The sequence below is a fragment of the Coenobita brevimanus genome, chromosome 107, assembly GCF_032717465.1.
Source record: "Coenobita brevimanus isolate Jiangsu-jjx chromosome 107, ASM3271746v2, whole genome shotgun sequence".
NCBI classification, from domain to species: Eukaryota; Metazoa; Arthropoda; class Malacostraca; order Decapoda; family Coenobitidae; genus Coenobita; species Coenobita brevimanus.
Genome location: NC_137060.1, coordinates 23,776,099 through 23,788,598, shown reverse-complemented (window position 1 = coordinate 23,788,598; position 12,500 = coordinate 23,776,099). Strand labels below are relative to the sequence as shown.

At 41.5% G+C, this 12,500-nt stretch overlaps 1 protein-coding gene across 1 annotated transcript in view; it reads right to left on the bottom strand.

The window, feature by feature from the left end:
- Window positions 1–12,500, bottom strand: part of LOC145416730 (inter-alpha-trypsin inhibitor heavy chain H2-like) — a 283,775-nt gene that overhangs the window by 63,999 nt on the left and 207,276 nt on the right. The gene's annotated exons all lie outside the window — the stretch shown is intronic.

The window sequence follows — 12,500 nt, the reverse complement described above, 5'->3', positions numbered from 1 at the left end:
ATCCGAAAGGAAACCCGGTGGACTGCAGGCTCAAGTTGCCTTCCTCCTGCTGTCCACCGTCTTCTGAGAGGAAGGAAAGGAACCGGAGAATGTCTGCATGACTATTACGTCAGTGCCACCACGTGAAGGCTCCCCAACATGTGTGACGTCAAGAATGAAATACAAGGACTGATTATAAAGAATGATATACAATGGATGAAAAAGACTGAGATACAAAGAAACAGAGAATGAAATACAAAGAAAAACAGAGAATGAAATACAAAGAAAAACAGAGAATGAAATACAGAGAATGAAACACAAAGAAAAAATGAGAATCAAATACAAAGAATGAAATGTAAAGAAAAAAAATGAAAGACAAAGTATGAAATAATGATGAAATACAGGCAACGAAATACAGAGAATGAAAAACAAAGAGTGTCATGGTACAGAATGGGTTTAATACATAAAGTGGGTGTCCTTGCAACAACCAATTGAGGGTGATTAGAGGATAATTAAGTAGATGGGGTAGTAAATGATGCCAATGGATTATTAACACACTGCAATGACCTTAAACGAGCCTACTAGGGTCATTAGATGTAACAAGTCTACCTGAGTGCTTAATGACGATATGAGGGAGTTGTGTATCATCATCATCAATATCATCATCGTCATCGTTCACAATATCATCATCATCACTACGAAGACCACCACCACCAGCACTACCATCAATATCATCGTCAATAAATATCATCACCATTTGCAATACCATCACCATTACCACACCACTATCATCACCACCACCACCACCACCACGACCATCATCACCATTTGCAGTACCATCACCATTACCACCACTACTATCATCACCACCACCACCACCACCACCAGGACCATCAACACCAACACCACCATCATCTGCTGCACCACCAACACCATAATCATCACCTTCATCATTTGCAACACCACCACTATCATCATCATCATCAACACACACTCTTCATTAGGCCAAAACTGCCTTCCCACACAAATTACTTCCAAAAAACCGTGTGTGTGTAATAATGAGGACAAAAGTGTTGGTTATCATTATGGCACTCAATAAATAAGGGATAATTAGATAACAGAGGGAGGTGAGGGGCTAGTTAATGAGCTGTGCTAATGGGATGGGAGTGGTTTTGTTTGTGGGGGGGGTTGGGGTATGGAGGGGGTGGAGCAGGAGTTGGGAGTATGGGGGTGAAGATAGAGTGGTGGTGGTTAGTGGTTAGTGGTCAGAGAGAGAGAGAGAGAGAGAGAGAGAGAGGGGGGGGGTAGACCACAAATCACCTGGCCTGTAGCGCAGAATGTAAAAATTAAGTTAGCGTGCTGGCCACAGGTCCTGGCCAGAATGTTAAAGATAGCTCTCTCTCTCTCTCTCACTCTCTCTTTCTCCACTTGTTTTTCACTCCTCTAGCAATACCTCTTCCCCAGCCTAGCACCCTCTCGCCTTTCCTCTTCTCTCTATTTCCTCCCTCTCTCTTTTTCTCTACCTTCTTTCCTCCCCTCTTTCTCTCTTCATTTTTCCCTGCCATTCTCTCTCTCTCTCTCCTTCTCTCCCCTTCTACATTTTCCTTTCCGCATCTTCGTTCTCTCTCTCTCTCCCCCTTACTTCATCCTCCATCTATCTCACCCAATTTGTCCTCTTTCCATATCTTCCCCTCTCTCTCTCTTTTCTTCCTTCCTTCTTCCTCTTCCAATCTCTCTATTCCTTTCGCTTTTTCCTTCCACTTCCTTCCTCCCCATTCCTTCTCTCTCTCTTCCTCTTCTTCCCTCCCCCCTCGAACCTCTCTCTCTCTCTCTCTCTTGATCCCATATTAATTTGGCATTTAATTCTCATCTCCTGACTCTCATGGGCGGTAAAGTGGATTTGAGAGAGAGAGAGAGAGAGAGAGAGAGAGAGAGAGAGAGAGAGAGAGAGAGAGAGACTAAATTACACAGTGTAAGGTGATGTGGTTGAAAAAAAGGAAGGGTTAAGTATGAGTTGAAGACGGAGGACACACACACACACACACACACACACACACACACACACACACACACACACACACACACACACACACACACACACACACACAACCACCTCCACTTGAAACTCTGGAAATTGAAGCAACATCCTCGTGACGTCACTGATGCCTCTTTTCTTTTTTTTCCCCTGCAATAACTGGAGTTCAGCATTTTCTCTCTCTCTCTCTCTCTCTCTCTCTCTCTCTCAAGGCTTTAAGGATTTTCAAAGGAGCGGTAGGAGGAGGTCGATCTATCTATCTATATCATCTATGTATCTATCTACCTCTTAATATAATGTCTACCTATATTATTTATCTATTATCTATCTATCTATCTGTCTTTATCTATCTATATCTACCCGTAATGGACTCACAGGTGTATTAATTAAGGTGTGGAGTGACGTCTTAGCGATCTGGGTTACCTGGCTTATATCCCTCGCTTCCGTGAGATTAGAGAGAGAGAGAGAGAGAGAGAGAGAGAGAGAGAGAGAGAGAGAGAGAGAGAGAGAGAGAGAGAGAGAGAGAGAGAGAGGAGAAGAGGGGTCGAAGAAAGAAAGGAGAGGAGGCGGAAGGAAGGAAGGAAGGAAGGAAAATAAAGAAATGGAAAACAGATAAATGGAAAAATAAAGGCTAAAGAATAAATTATATAGCCTACCAATAAGGGAAAAATCGAGGACAAGAAAAAGAAAGACAAACGTGAAGGAAGATGGAGAGAAAAAGAAAAATACAAGAAAAAAAAAACCAGGTGATTCAAGGAGAAGGGATGATCGTGGAAGAAGGGAAGAGCAGTCACGAATGGAACTTTTTATTTTTATCGCAACCTTTTTCAGGGGAAGGAGAAAACATGGAGGAGGGAACTGATTGCATGACTGGATGGAAATATGGACGATAAGACTGTGGAAGGATGGATGGATAGATTAAAAAGATGGATAGATACACGGATAGACCTGGAGATGGACAGACGGGTGAAGAGAGGGAATGATGGAAGGTGACGGAAACAGACGTAGACAGAAGGGTTGACAGATAGACAGACTGACATATTGCCATTCTGACCCTTTTACCGACCGTAGGACACACACACACACACACACACACACACACACACACATCAAACCGGCTACAGAACAACAAAAACATCAACACAAAGCCAGTATTTTTTTTCCAAAGCCTAGGTACCAAACACAAGCCAACAAATAAATAAAAAACATAAATAAAATAAAAACAAACCCAGGGCCATTATTTGAAGGCAGGAGCAGCAAATCCTACACTAATTCCACCCGATCCCTAACCAAACAGATCCTGATCCTAATTCACTTGTGTATCCAATGTATTTTTTCGTCTACCCTCGTTGTACTTTCTTTATTCTTTCCCCTCCCTCTTTCTCTCTCCATAACATTTTTTTTTTCTCTCCATATACCATCTCCCCTTTCCTTCTCTCTCTCTCTCTCTCTCTCTCTCTCTCTCTCTCCGTAACATTTTCTTTCTCTCCATTTCCCATCTCCTCCTCTCTCCCCGCTTTCCTCCTCCTCATACTCTCTCCAGAACATTTTCTTCCCCATCATTTCCTATCTCCTCCCCTCTCTTCTCTCTCTCTCCAAGACATACTTAACCCCAATCTTACTTGTAGATTTAATTTACGAACCTTCCTTCCCCTTCCCTACCAATTTGTACTTCAGGTTTTTCCCTATTATCCCTGGGGCTGAGAGAGAGAGAGAGAGAGAGAGAGAGAGAGAGAGAGAGAGAGAGAGAGAGAGAGAGAGAGAGAGAGAGAGAATGTACATAACCCTAAATAATACATGTACTTCCTCTCTAACTTTCCCCTACATCTATCTCTCATAATACAATCTCTCTCTCTCTCTCCCTCTCTACCTCACCCTCAAGCAGCACTGTAATAGAAAAACTTAAGGACTTCCCAATATCCCTCAAGATCACCTGAGCGACTCATTTGCATATTCTAATTAAGTTGTGGCCACCTGGGATTTACCTGGTAGGGGGGCTCAGGTGGGGATGGATGGGGATTACGTGAGAGAGAGAGAGAGAGAGAGAGAGAGAGAGAGAGAGAGAGAGAGAGAGAGAGAGAGAGAGAGAGAGAGAGAGAGAGAGAGAGAGAGAGAGAGAGAGAGAGAGAGAGAGAGAGAGAGAGAGAGAGAGAGAGAGAGAGAGAGAGAGAGAGAGAGAGAGAGAGAGAGAGAGAGAGAGAGAGAGATATGCAAGAACTAAGACGATAACAAACAAGGAAAAAAAATTGCAACACTTCACTAAAACCCCAATAAAATAAAAATAAATAAATAAATCTCCCAGTAATCGCCAAACATGCCTGGGATAACTATGGCCCAGGGGGATTTATGAATACAAAGTGTGGGCTACTACACTTCCACTGCCAGCCTCATAAATCCACACCTCCAGACACACGGTACAGATTTCGGGATTTATCGCACGAACACGAACTAAAAGGGACCCCATTTATACTGACGAAAGCGATTTATTTTTATTTCATTATTTTTTTGAGTGAGGTGAGGGGGTTATATAAACACACATAGATAGATATATAGACAGATAGATAGATAGATAGATATATAAGGAGACTCAAAAATAATTTAATTTCAGAAGAAAAAAGGGATTAAATGACGGTAATTATCTGAGGAACCATTAAACGAGAAGCGAATAAGAAAGTGAGAAAAAAGGGTGAATTTAGAGAGAGAGAGAGAGAGAGAGAGACAACAGATTTGCAAGAAAGACGACGATAAAGTAAAAAAAAAAAAAAATGCAAAATTAGAGAAAGTGAGAATGAAATAAAAAGACACTCATGAACAAAGACGATATTATCCCCTCCGTGATAATAAATACAACTCATAAAAACACTCCTATCCTTCAGAAAAAACACACAAGCGTTAATTAAAACACCAAACGGATGGAGGTGACATTCAACGATATAAAACTGATAATTATACTGGTACATTATGTGAAGGTAAACAGAACACCTCATCCCTTCGCCAATACCTGAGAGAGAGAGAGAGAGAGAGAGAGTGAGAGAGAGAGAGAGAGAGAGAGAGAGAGAGAGAGAGAGAGAGAGAGAGAGAGAGAGAGAGAGAGAGAGAGAATCTAATATGACTGAACAATTCTGTGGATAAATTTTCACTTGCACAAGCTCTCTCCTTTCTTTTCCTCTCTCTCTCTCTCTCTCCTCTCCTCTCTCTCTCGCTTCCCTTTAAGGTCCACAAGCGCTCGAGCTAAAATTAAAGGCAGAGGAAATAGCCACCCAGATATTAACAATGTGTGTGTGTGTGTGTGTGTGTGAGAGAGAGAGAGAGAGAGAGAGAGAGAGAGAGAGAGAGAGAGAGAGAGAGAGAGAGAGAGAGAGAGAGAGAGAGAGAGAGAGAATCTACCTAGCCAGTCATCTACTAATCTACCCACGAAAATAACAGCAATAATAATAATAATAATAATAATAATATTGTACAAATACGAACACCACTAAATAATAATAACCAAGGTGATAATAACATACAAGAATGAATTAAAACTCCACATACTTTAGTCTCTTTAAGTAACTGCCATCTTCCCCCCGTCAACTCTCACTCTCTCTCTCTCTCTCTTTTACAAATATCTCTTCTCTCTTTCACGGTTCGGCCATTCTTATCTCTTTCCCTTTACTCTTAATCCCTCCTTCACCCCCTTCCTCCTTTCCTTCCATCTCTCTCTCTCTCTCTCTCTACTTTCTTTTCCTTCCTTCCTTCCTCTTTCGTCATGCCCCAGTCTTTCATCTTTCCTGTACATCCTTCACGTCTTGATCAATTCCATGTCTTTCCTTTTCCATTTATCTTTTCTCTCCTTCCTTCCTTCTTCTGAAACTCTGACCATTTCTTCCTTCTTCCACTTCGTCCTCCCTTCCTTTCCCTGTTCTGTTTTCCTTCCCTCATTTATCATTCATCTCTTTCTCTAAATCTATCCCCTCTCTCTCTCTCTCTCTCTCTCTCTCTCTCCCTCTATCCTTCATTAACCTCTTCTCCTTATCTTTTGTTTCCTTCAACCCCTCCCTCATCTAACCTCCCCTTCCTTCCTTCCCCATCTCATTCCCTGGCTTATTTTACCTTTCTTTCTCTCCCTCCTTTTTATTTATCTTTCGCTCCTTCTTCTCTCCTCCTCATCCCCATTTCCCCCTCCCCCTCCCTCACACACTCTTACCCCGCCTTCTCTCTCCCCTCCTTCCTCATATTCAGAAGTCTCTCTCAAACATCCCCTCCCAATTTTCTCTCCCCACCTCCCTTGCCTAATTCTCTTCCTTCCTCCTTCATCTCTCATCATAATCCCCATCTTCCTCCCTCTCTTCTTCCCAATTCTCCCAAGCTCTGCATTCCTCTTCCCCATTCTCTCTCTATCTTCCTCCGCCTCCTCACCTCTTCCCCAACCTCCCTCGCCGTCTCCCCCCCCTCCCTTCCCCTTCTTCTCTCTCTCCCTCCCTTTTTCCTCCCCCTCTCCCCCAGCGGGCCTGTTAACTCGAATGGACATCAGAATTAAGTCTTTGAGTTTATTTTTCCTATTTTTACTGTTCCACTATTTACACTGTTTTTTTTTACTTTATTTTCCGCTCACCTCTCTCTCTCAATATCTTTTTCTTTACTATAATATATATATATATATATATATATCGTTCGGGTCCCATGATTGAACAGCTACGATTAAACTGTCTCACTTTCAAAATATCTCATTTTCCTTACTGAAAAAAATAAATAAATAAATAAATAAATTCCTTCTTCTATCCCTGCCATAACGAGAATGCATATTTACTGTACACTCTCATGGTACGCACAACTCTGGTATTCTACGCCAAATAACGCCTTTTTTTATGTATGTTGACTCACGTACAATATATATGAACTAAAATTTTCCACTCATCAATTTCGTTCAATATTATTATTATTATCTTTTTTTTTTTGCAAGTCTCACCTTTAATAGTTCACCTTTTTCTTTTTTTTCGCTTTCTAGATACCTTCCCACATTTCCCTATACTCATATTAAAATCTTTTCCATTTCAGTTTACACTCACTCTCCTCTCAGCATAGTATCAGCTAGTCTCAGGTTCAACCACGATTTTCATATATTATCGGTCCACATTTATCAATTTCCAGATTTCTTCGTTTATCGTCTCCCTGGCTCTCGTTCCCCCACTGTATTTTTCTCAATACTCTTCGTCCCCCCCCCTCTCTCTCTCTCTCTCTCTCAGTCTTTTTCCAGTTTCTATATTTATTCTTTTTTGTTCTGTCAATGTTACTAATTTTTGGGACACTTTTTGACTTGTATTATTGGAAATTTCTTGTTCCTGTGTGTGTGTGTGTGTGTGTGTGTGTGTGTGTGTGTGAGAGAGAGAGAGAGAGAGAGAGAGAGAGAGAGAGAGAGAGAGAGAGAGAGAGAATGTGTAACTATGAGAAAATGAGTTGTGTGTGTGTGTGTGTGTGTGTGTGCGTGTGCGAATTACCGCTTCTATATTCTTTCTTTCAGTTAGTTTCTCTCTTAATCAACTTTCTTATCTTTAATTCAGCTTATTTGCCCAACCAACGAAATTCTCTCTCTCTCTCTCTGATTTTCGTCACGCTTTCACATTTCCCTTTCGTCTCGTCAAAACTTAGGCATGCAATTTCTCGTCTCTCTCCTTTTCTCTCGTTCCTCTTTCATTATCTTTCCTCTCGCTCTCTCCAGTTTTCTTTTCTCATATTTCCTCCCTCTGTCTCAAATCTCCTTCTCCTCCATTTTTTTAACTTCCATCCCTCGCTTCGTTCTCTCTCTCTCTCTCTCTCTCTCTCTGTTTACTGTAGTGTGGGGTATAATTCTCCGCTTCGCATTCTCTCTCATCCGTTCATTCTCCTTCCCACGCACCTCTTCACTCTTCACTTTATTGCCTCTTCCCCCGTTTCTGTTTTTATCGTATTATTTATGATTTTATTTTCAGCCGTAACATATTCAATTCATTTATTTATCTTCCCTTTCCCTTCCCATTAACTTCACTTCCTCCCCCTCCTGTTACTGACTACTACTACCACTACTAGCAATAATAACAACAATAATATAATAAACAACAATAATAATAATAATACGGTACCACTACATCTCTCTCTCTCTTAGCCAGGCCGGTGCGTGGGTGTGTGCTGATTAAGCGTCAATTCAGCTCTAAAGCCCTGATTATGATTACTATTGGTGTGTGTGTGTGTGTGTGTGTGTGTGTGTGTGTGTGTGTGTGTGTGTGTGTGTATCATACTCTAATGCGTTAATTATAAATGGTATTGACGTGTGTGTGTGTGTGTGTGTGTGTGTGTGTGTGTGTGTGTGTGTGTGTGTGTGTGTGTGTGTGTGTGTGTGTGTGTGTGTGTGTGTGTGACCGTCACATACATTCAGGGACTTGACTTTAAACTTGGCAAGAGGTGGCAGCTGGCTCACACACACACACACTCACACACACACACACACACACACACACACACACACACACACACACACACACACACACACTTCTCACATCCCCCTTTTCCACACATCCTCAATTACACACACAATCCCCTTCTCTCTCTCTCTCTCTCTCTCTCTACCCCAGTAACCTAATTTAACCACAGTATATTCTATCTTAGCATAACCTAATCCAACCTAAACACAATTAACCTAACACTACCGCATCACCCCCTGAGTTACTGGAATCGATGCCCCGTCCACACAACAGCAGAAGACGCCATACTTTTATACATATTCAGTCCACATATTAGCCATCATTCTTTGTTTACTTTGTGGAAGGCTTAGTTACTGTTACCCATGTGCGTCTGCATCATTTTTCTGCTTCCCATAATTTTCTTTTCTGCTTCCCATAACATTTTTTATTTTCTGCTTCCCATAACATTTTTCTCTTCTGCTTCCCATAACATTTTTCTCTTCTGCTTCCCATAACATTTTTTTTCTTTTCTGCTTCCCATAACATTTTTTTTCTTTTCTGCTTCCCATAACATTTTTCTTTTCTGCTTCCCATAACATTTTTCTTTTCTGCTTCCCATAACATTTTTCTTTTCTGCTTCCCACAACATTTTTTTTCTTTTCTGCTTCCCATAACATTTTTTTTCTTTTCTGCTTCCCATAACATTTTTTTTCTCTTCTGCTTCCCATAACATTTTTTTTCTTTTCTGCTTCCCATAACATTTTTTTTCTTTTCTGCTTCCCATAACATTTTTTTTCTCTTCTGCTTCCCATAACATTTTTTTTCTCTTCTGCTTCCCATAACATTTTTTTTCTTTTCTGCTTCCCATAACATTTTTCTCTTCTGCTTCCCATAACATTTTTCTTTTCTGCTTCCCATAACATTTTTCTTTTCTGCTTCCCATAACATTTTTTTTCTTTTCTGCTTCCCAAAACATTATTTCTTTTCTGCTTCCCAAAACATTTTTTCTTTTCTGCTTCCCAAAACATTTTTTCTTTTCTGCTTCCCAAAACATTTTTTCTTTTCTGCTTCCCATAATATTTTTCAAGTTAAATATCGTCTACTCTTCTCTCTTCTTCGCCTTTCCGCTAATCTTCTCCTCCCCCTTTTCTCTTCTCTTAACTTCTCACTTCTCGTCCTCCTCCTATTCTTCTCCCTTTCTTTCTCCCGTCATCTCCCCTCCTCTCGCCTCTTCTCTCCTTCTATCCTCTTCTCAACTTCCCTCTCCTCTCCTCTCTCCCGCCATCATCCCTCCTCTTTCCCTTCCCCTCCTCTCCCCTCCCCTCTCCTTTCCCCTCCCCTCCCCTCCTTCATCACCCTCACAACTCTTCCAAATTAATCCTCAAGAATTCACCATTTTCAGTCGCATCATTATTTATATATATATATATATATATATATATATATATATATATATATATATATATATATATATATATATATATATATATATATATATATATATATATATTTTTCGGATTTATTTTTCTGTGAATCTTTTTTTTTAATACTATTTTTTCTTTGTGTTTCAGCAGCTACCTAATTTTGTTCTTTTTTGTTTATGTGTTTGTTTGGCTGGGATTGTGTGACGAGTGTTTACATAATTATTGTGAATACACTGTGATCTATGTAACCTCTCTCTCTCTTTCTCCCTCACACACACACACACACACACACACACACACACACACACACACACACACACACACACACACACACTCTTTCTCTCTCTCAACGAAAACACAAAATCAGGAGACACACACACAAAAACACACCACCACCCACACCCATCCAGGTACACACACTCATCGCAAACAGACAAAAACACAAAAACACGAAAAACCCAACAAATCCCACTGACACAAGAACCCCGACAGCAAAAGAGATCGTAAATCATGAGGAGGTGGTCAGCAGGTGTCACGTGGCGAGAATCACCTGATCTGTCTGACCTGCTGCTCATCCCTGGGGTCACGTGATCATAGTAATCAGCTGATGACTCCTCAGTGGGTGGAGATGGGGGTGGGAGTGGGTGGGGGAGTGATGACTATGTGGGTGGGAGGGGTGATGGGGGAAGAGTAAAACGGGGAAGGAGGGGAAGAAAGAAAAGATGAAATAAATGGAAGAGGAAGATGGGGATGGGCGGGTGGGGTGATGGTTAAGATATGTGGGTGGGAGGGGTGATGGGGGAGGGGTTAAGCGGGGGGGGTGGGGAAGATATGAAGACATGGAAGGGGAAGATAGGAATGAGTGGGTGTAGGGGTGAGGTGGGCGTTGGCCACGATATGTGGGTGGGCTATGTGTGGGAGGGGAGAAGGGGGAAGAGTAAATGGGGGGGAGGAGATAAAAGATGATGAAAGATATGAACAGGGAAGAGGGGAATGGGTGGATGTGGCTATGATATGTGGGGGAGCTGTGTGGGGGAGGGAAGAAGGGGGAGGACTGGATGAAATACGGAGAGGAAAGGGGTGAAATACGTAGGGAAAGGGGAGGATAAGGACGAAAACTGCAGAAAGGAAAAGAATGAATGGATCAGAAGGGGAAGAAAGGGAGAGCTAAAATATATGGTGAGGGAAGAAGGAAGAATGATGATTTAGAATAATGGGGACACGGATGAGAGAGAGAGAGAGAGAGAGAGAGAGAGAGAGAGAGAGAGAGAGAGAGAGAGAGAGAGAGAACAGCTATCTGGCTAAATCGCTCTAATCACCTGGCCATCCTACCTGGCCTAATACTCACCTGATTGGCTTAACAAACTGAGTCAGATTAATTACAGGTAGGGCACAGGTTTAATTATTTCCCACAGGTCATTCCTCCCTTACGCCTTATTCCTGCCACCTCATATCTCTTCAATGGCAGGAGAGGTTTATTATTCACTGCACCGCCATTTATTAATCAAGATTTATGGAAACTATTTTATTATTATTATTATTATTATTATTATTATTATTATTATTATTACTATCATTATTACTTATTATTATTGATTTGTTGGATGTTTTTCTTCAGGACTATGAGATGTTATGTTAATCTCCAAGACAATAAAAGCTTAAATAAGACGTTTTCTTTAAGAAGGATAAAATTCTTCCATTAAGCATACATACATCCACATACAAAAACAAACACACATATACTGAACATACATACACACATACGTACAGAAACACATACAAAATGTGCTGTACATCCACACATTTATACATACACCTCCACACCCACACAAAAAATGGGCAATATCTTAGCGTATATTTCTTGTCCCATCCCACCTCAGCAAGTTCACGGGATTTATCTTGCAAGATCATTTCTCGATCGACACATTCTCGCACCCCATCTCCCTCCCTCACCTTAGTGGTTTTACATTCTCTCTCTCTCTAACCCACCCACCCGAACACACACTCACACACACACACACACACACACACACACACCATACTCATTAACTGGCTTTAGAAACATCGCACTTAAGGGCTAAATCCACTTAACCACTACCAAAGCCTCCACTATTTCCTCTTAAGTGCAATCAGCTGATGGCCACAACACACCAGCTGAGGCCCATTCATAACACGTGGTAAATCAGCTGTTTTTTGTTTACATACGAGGCGCCCGTGTAAACAGAAGTGGTGCTGTGTCAGCCCTGCGAGTTATGGGCTCTCTCTCCCTCTCTCTCTCTCTCTCACACACACACACACACATACATTTGTTCAAGTTCTCTAACACTCACGTTTATCTCTTCTTTCCTTCATCTCTCTCTTTTTCTCCACGTCAGTTCACTCCCTTCCCCTCTTCCTGATCAACTTCTATTTCCTCTCTCTCTCTCTTTCTTCTCCCTTCTCCTCCATTCTCTCTTTCCCCTCCACCTCCCTCTCTTTTCTCAGTTCTCTTTCTCATATTATATAATCTACTTTTCTTTTGCTTTCTCTTCACTATTCCACCTTTTATCCTTATCTGTCTTCCACCTGAACCCCCCATCTCTCTCTCTCTACCTATCGTCCACTTGCCCCTCGCCCCATCCTCTCTATCTCACCAGTTCTCACCCC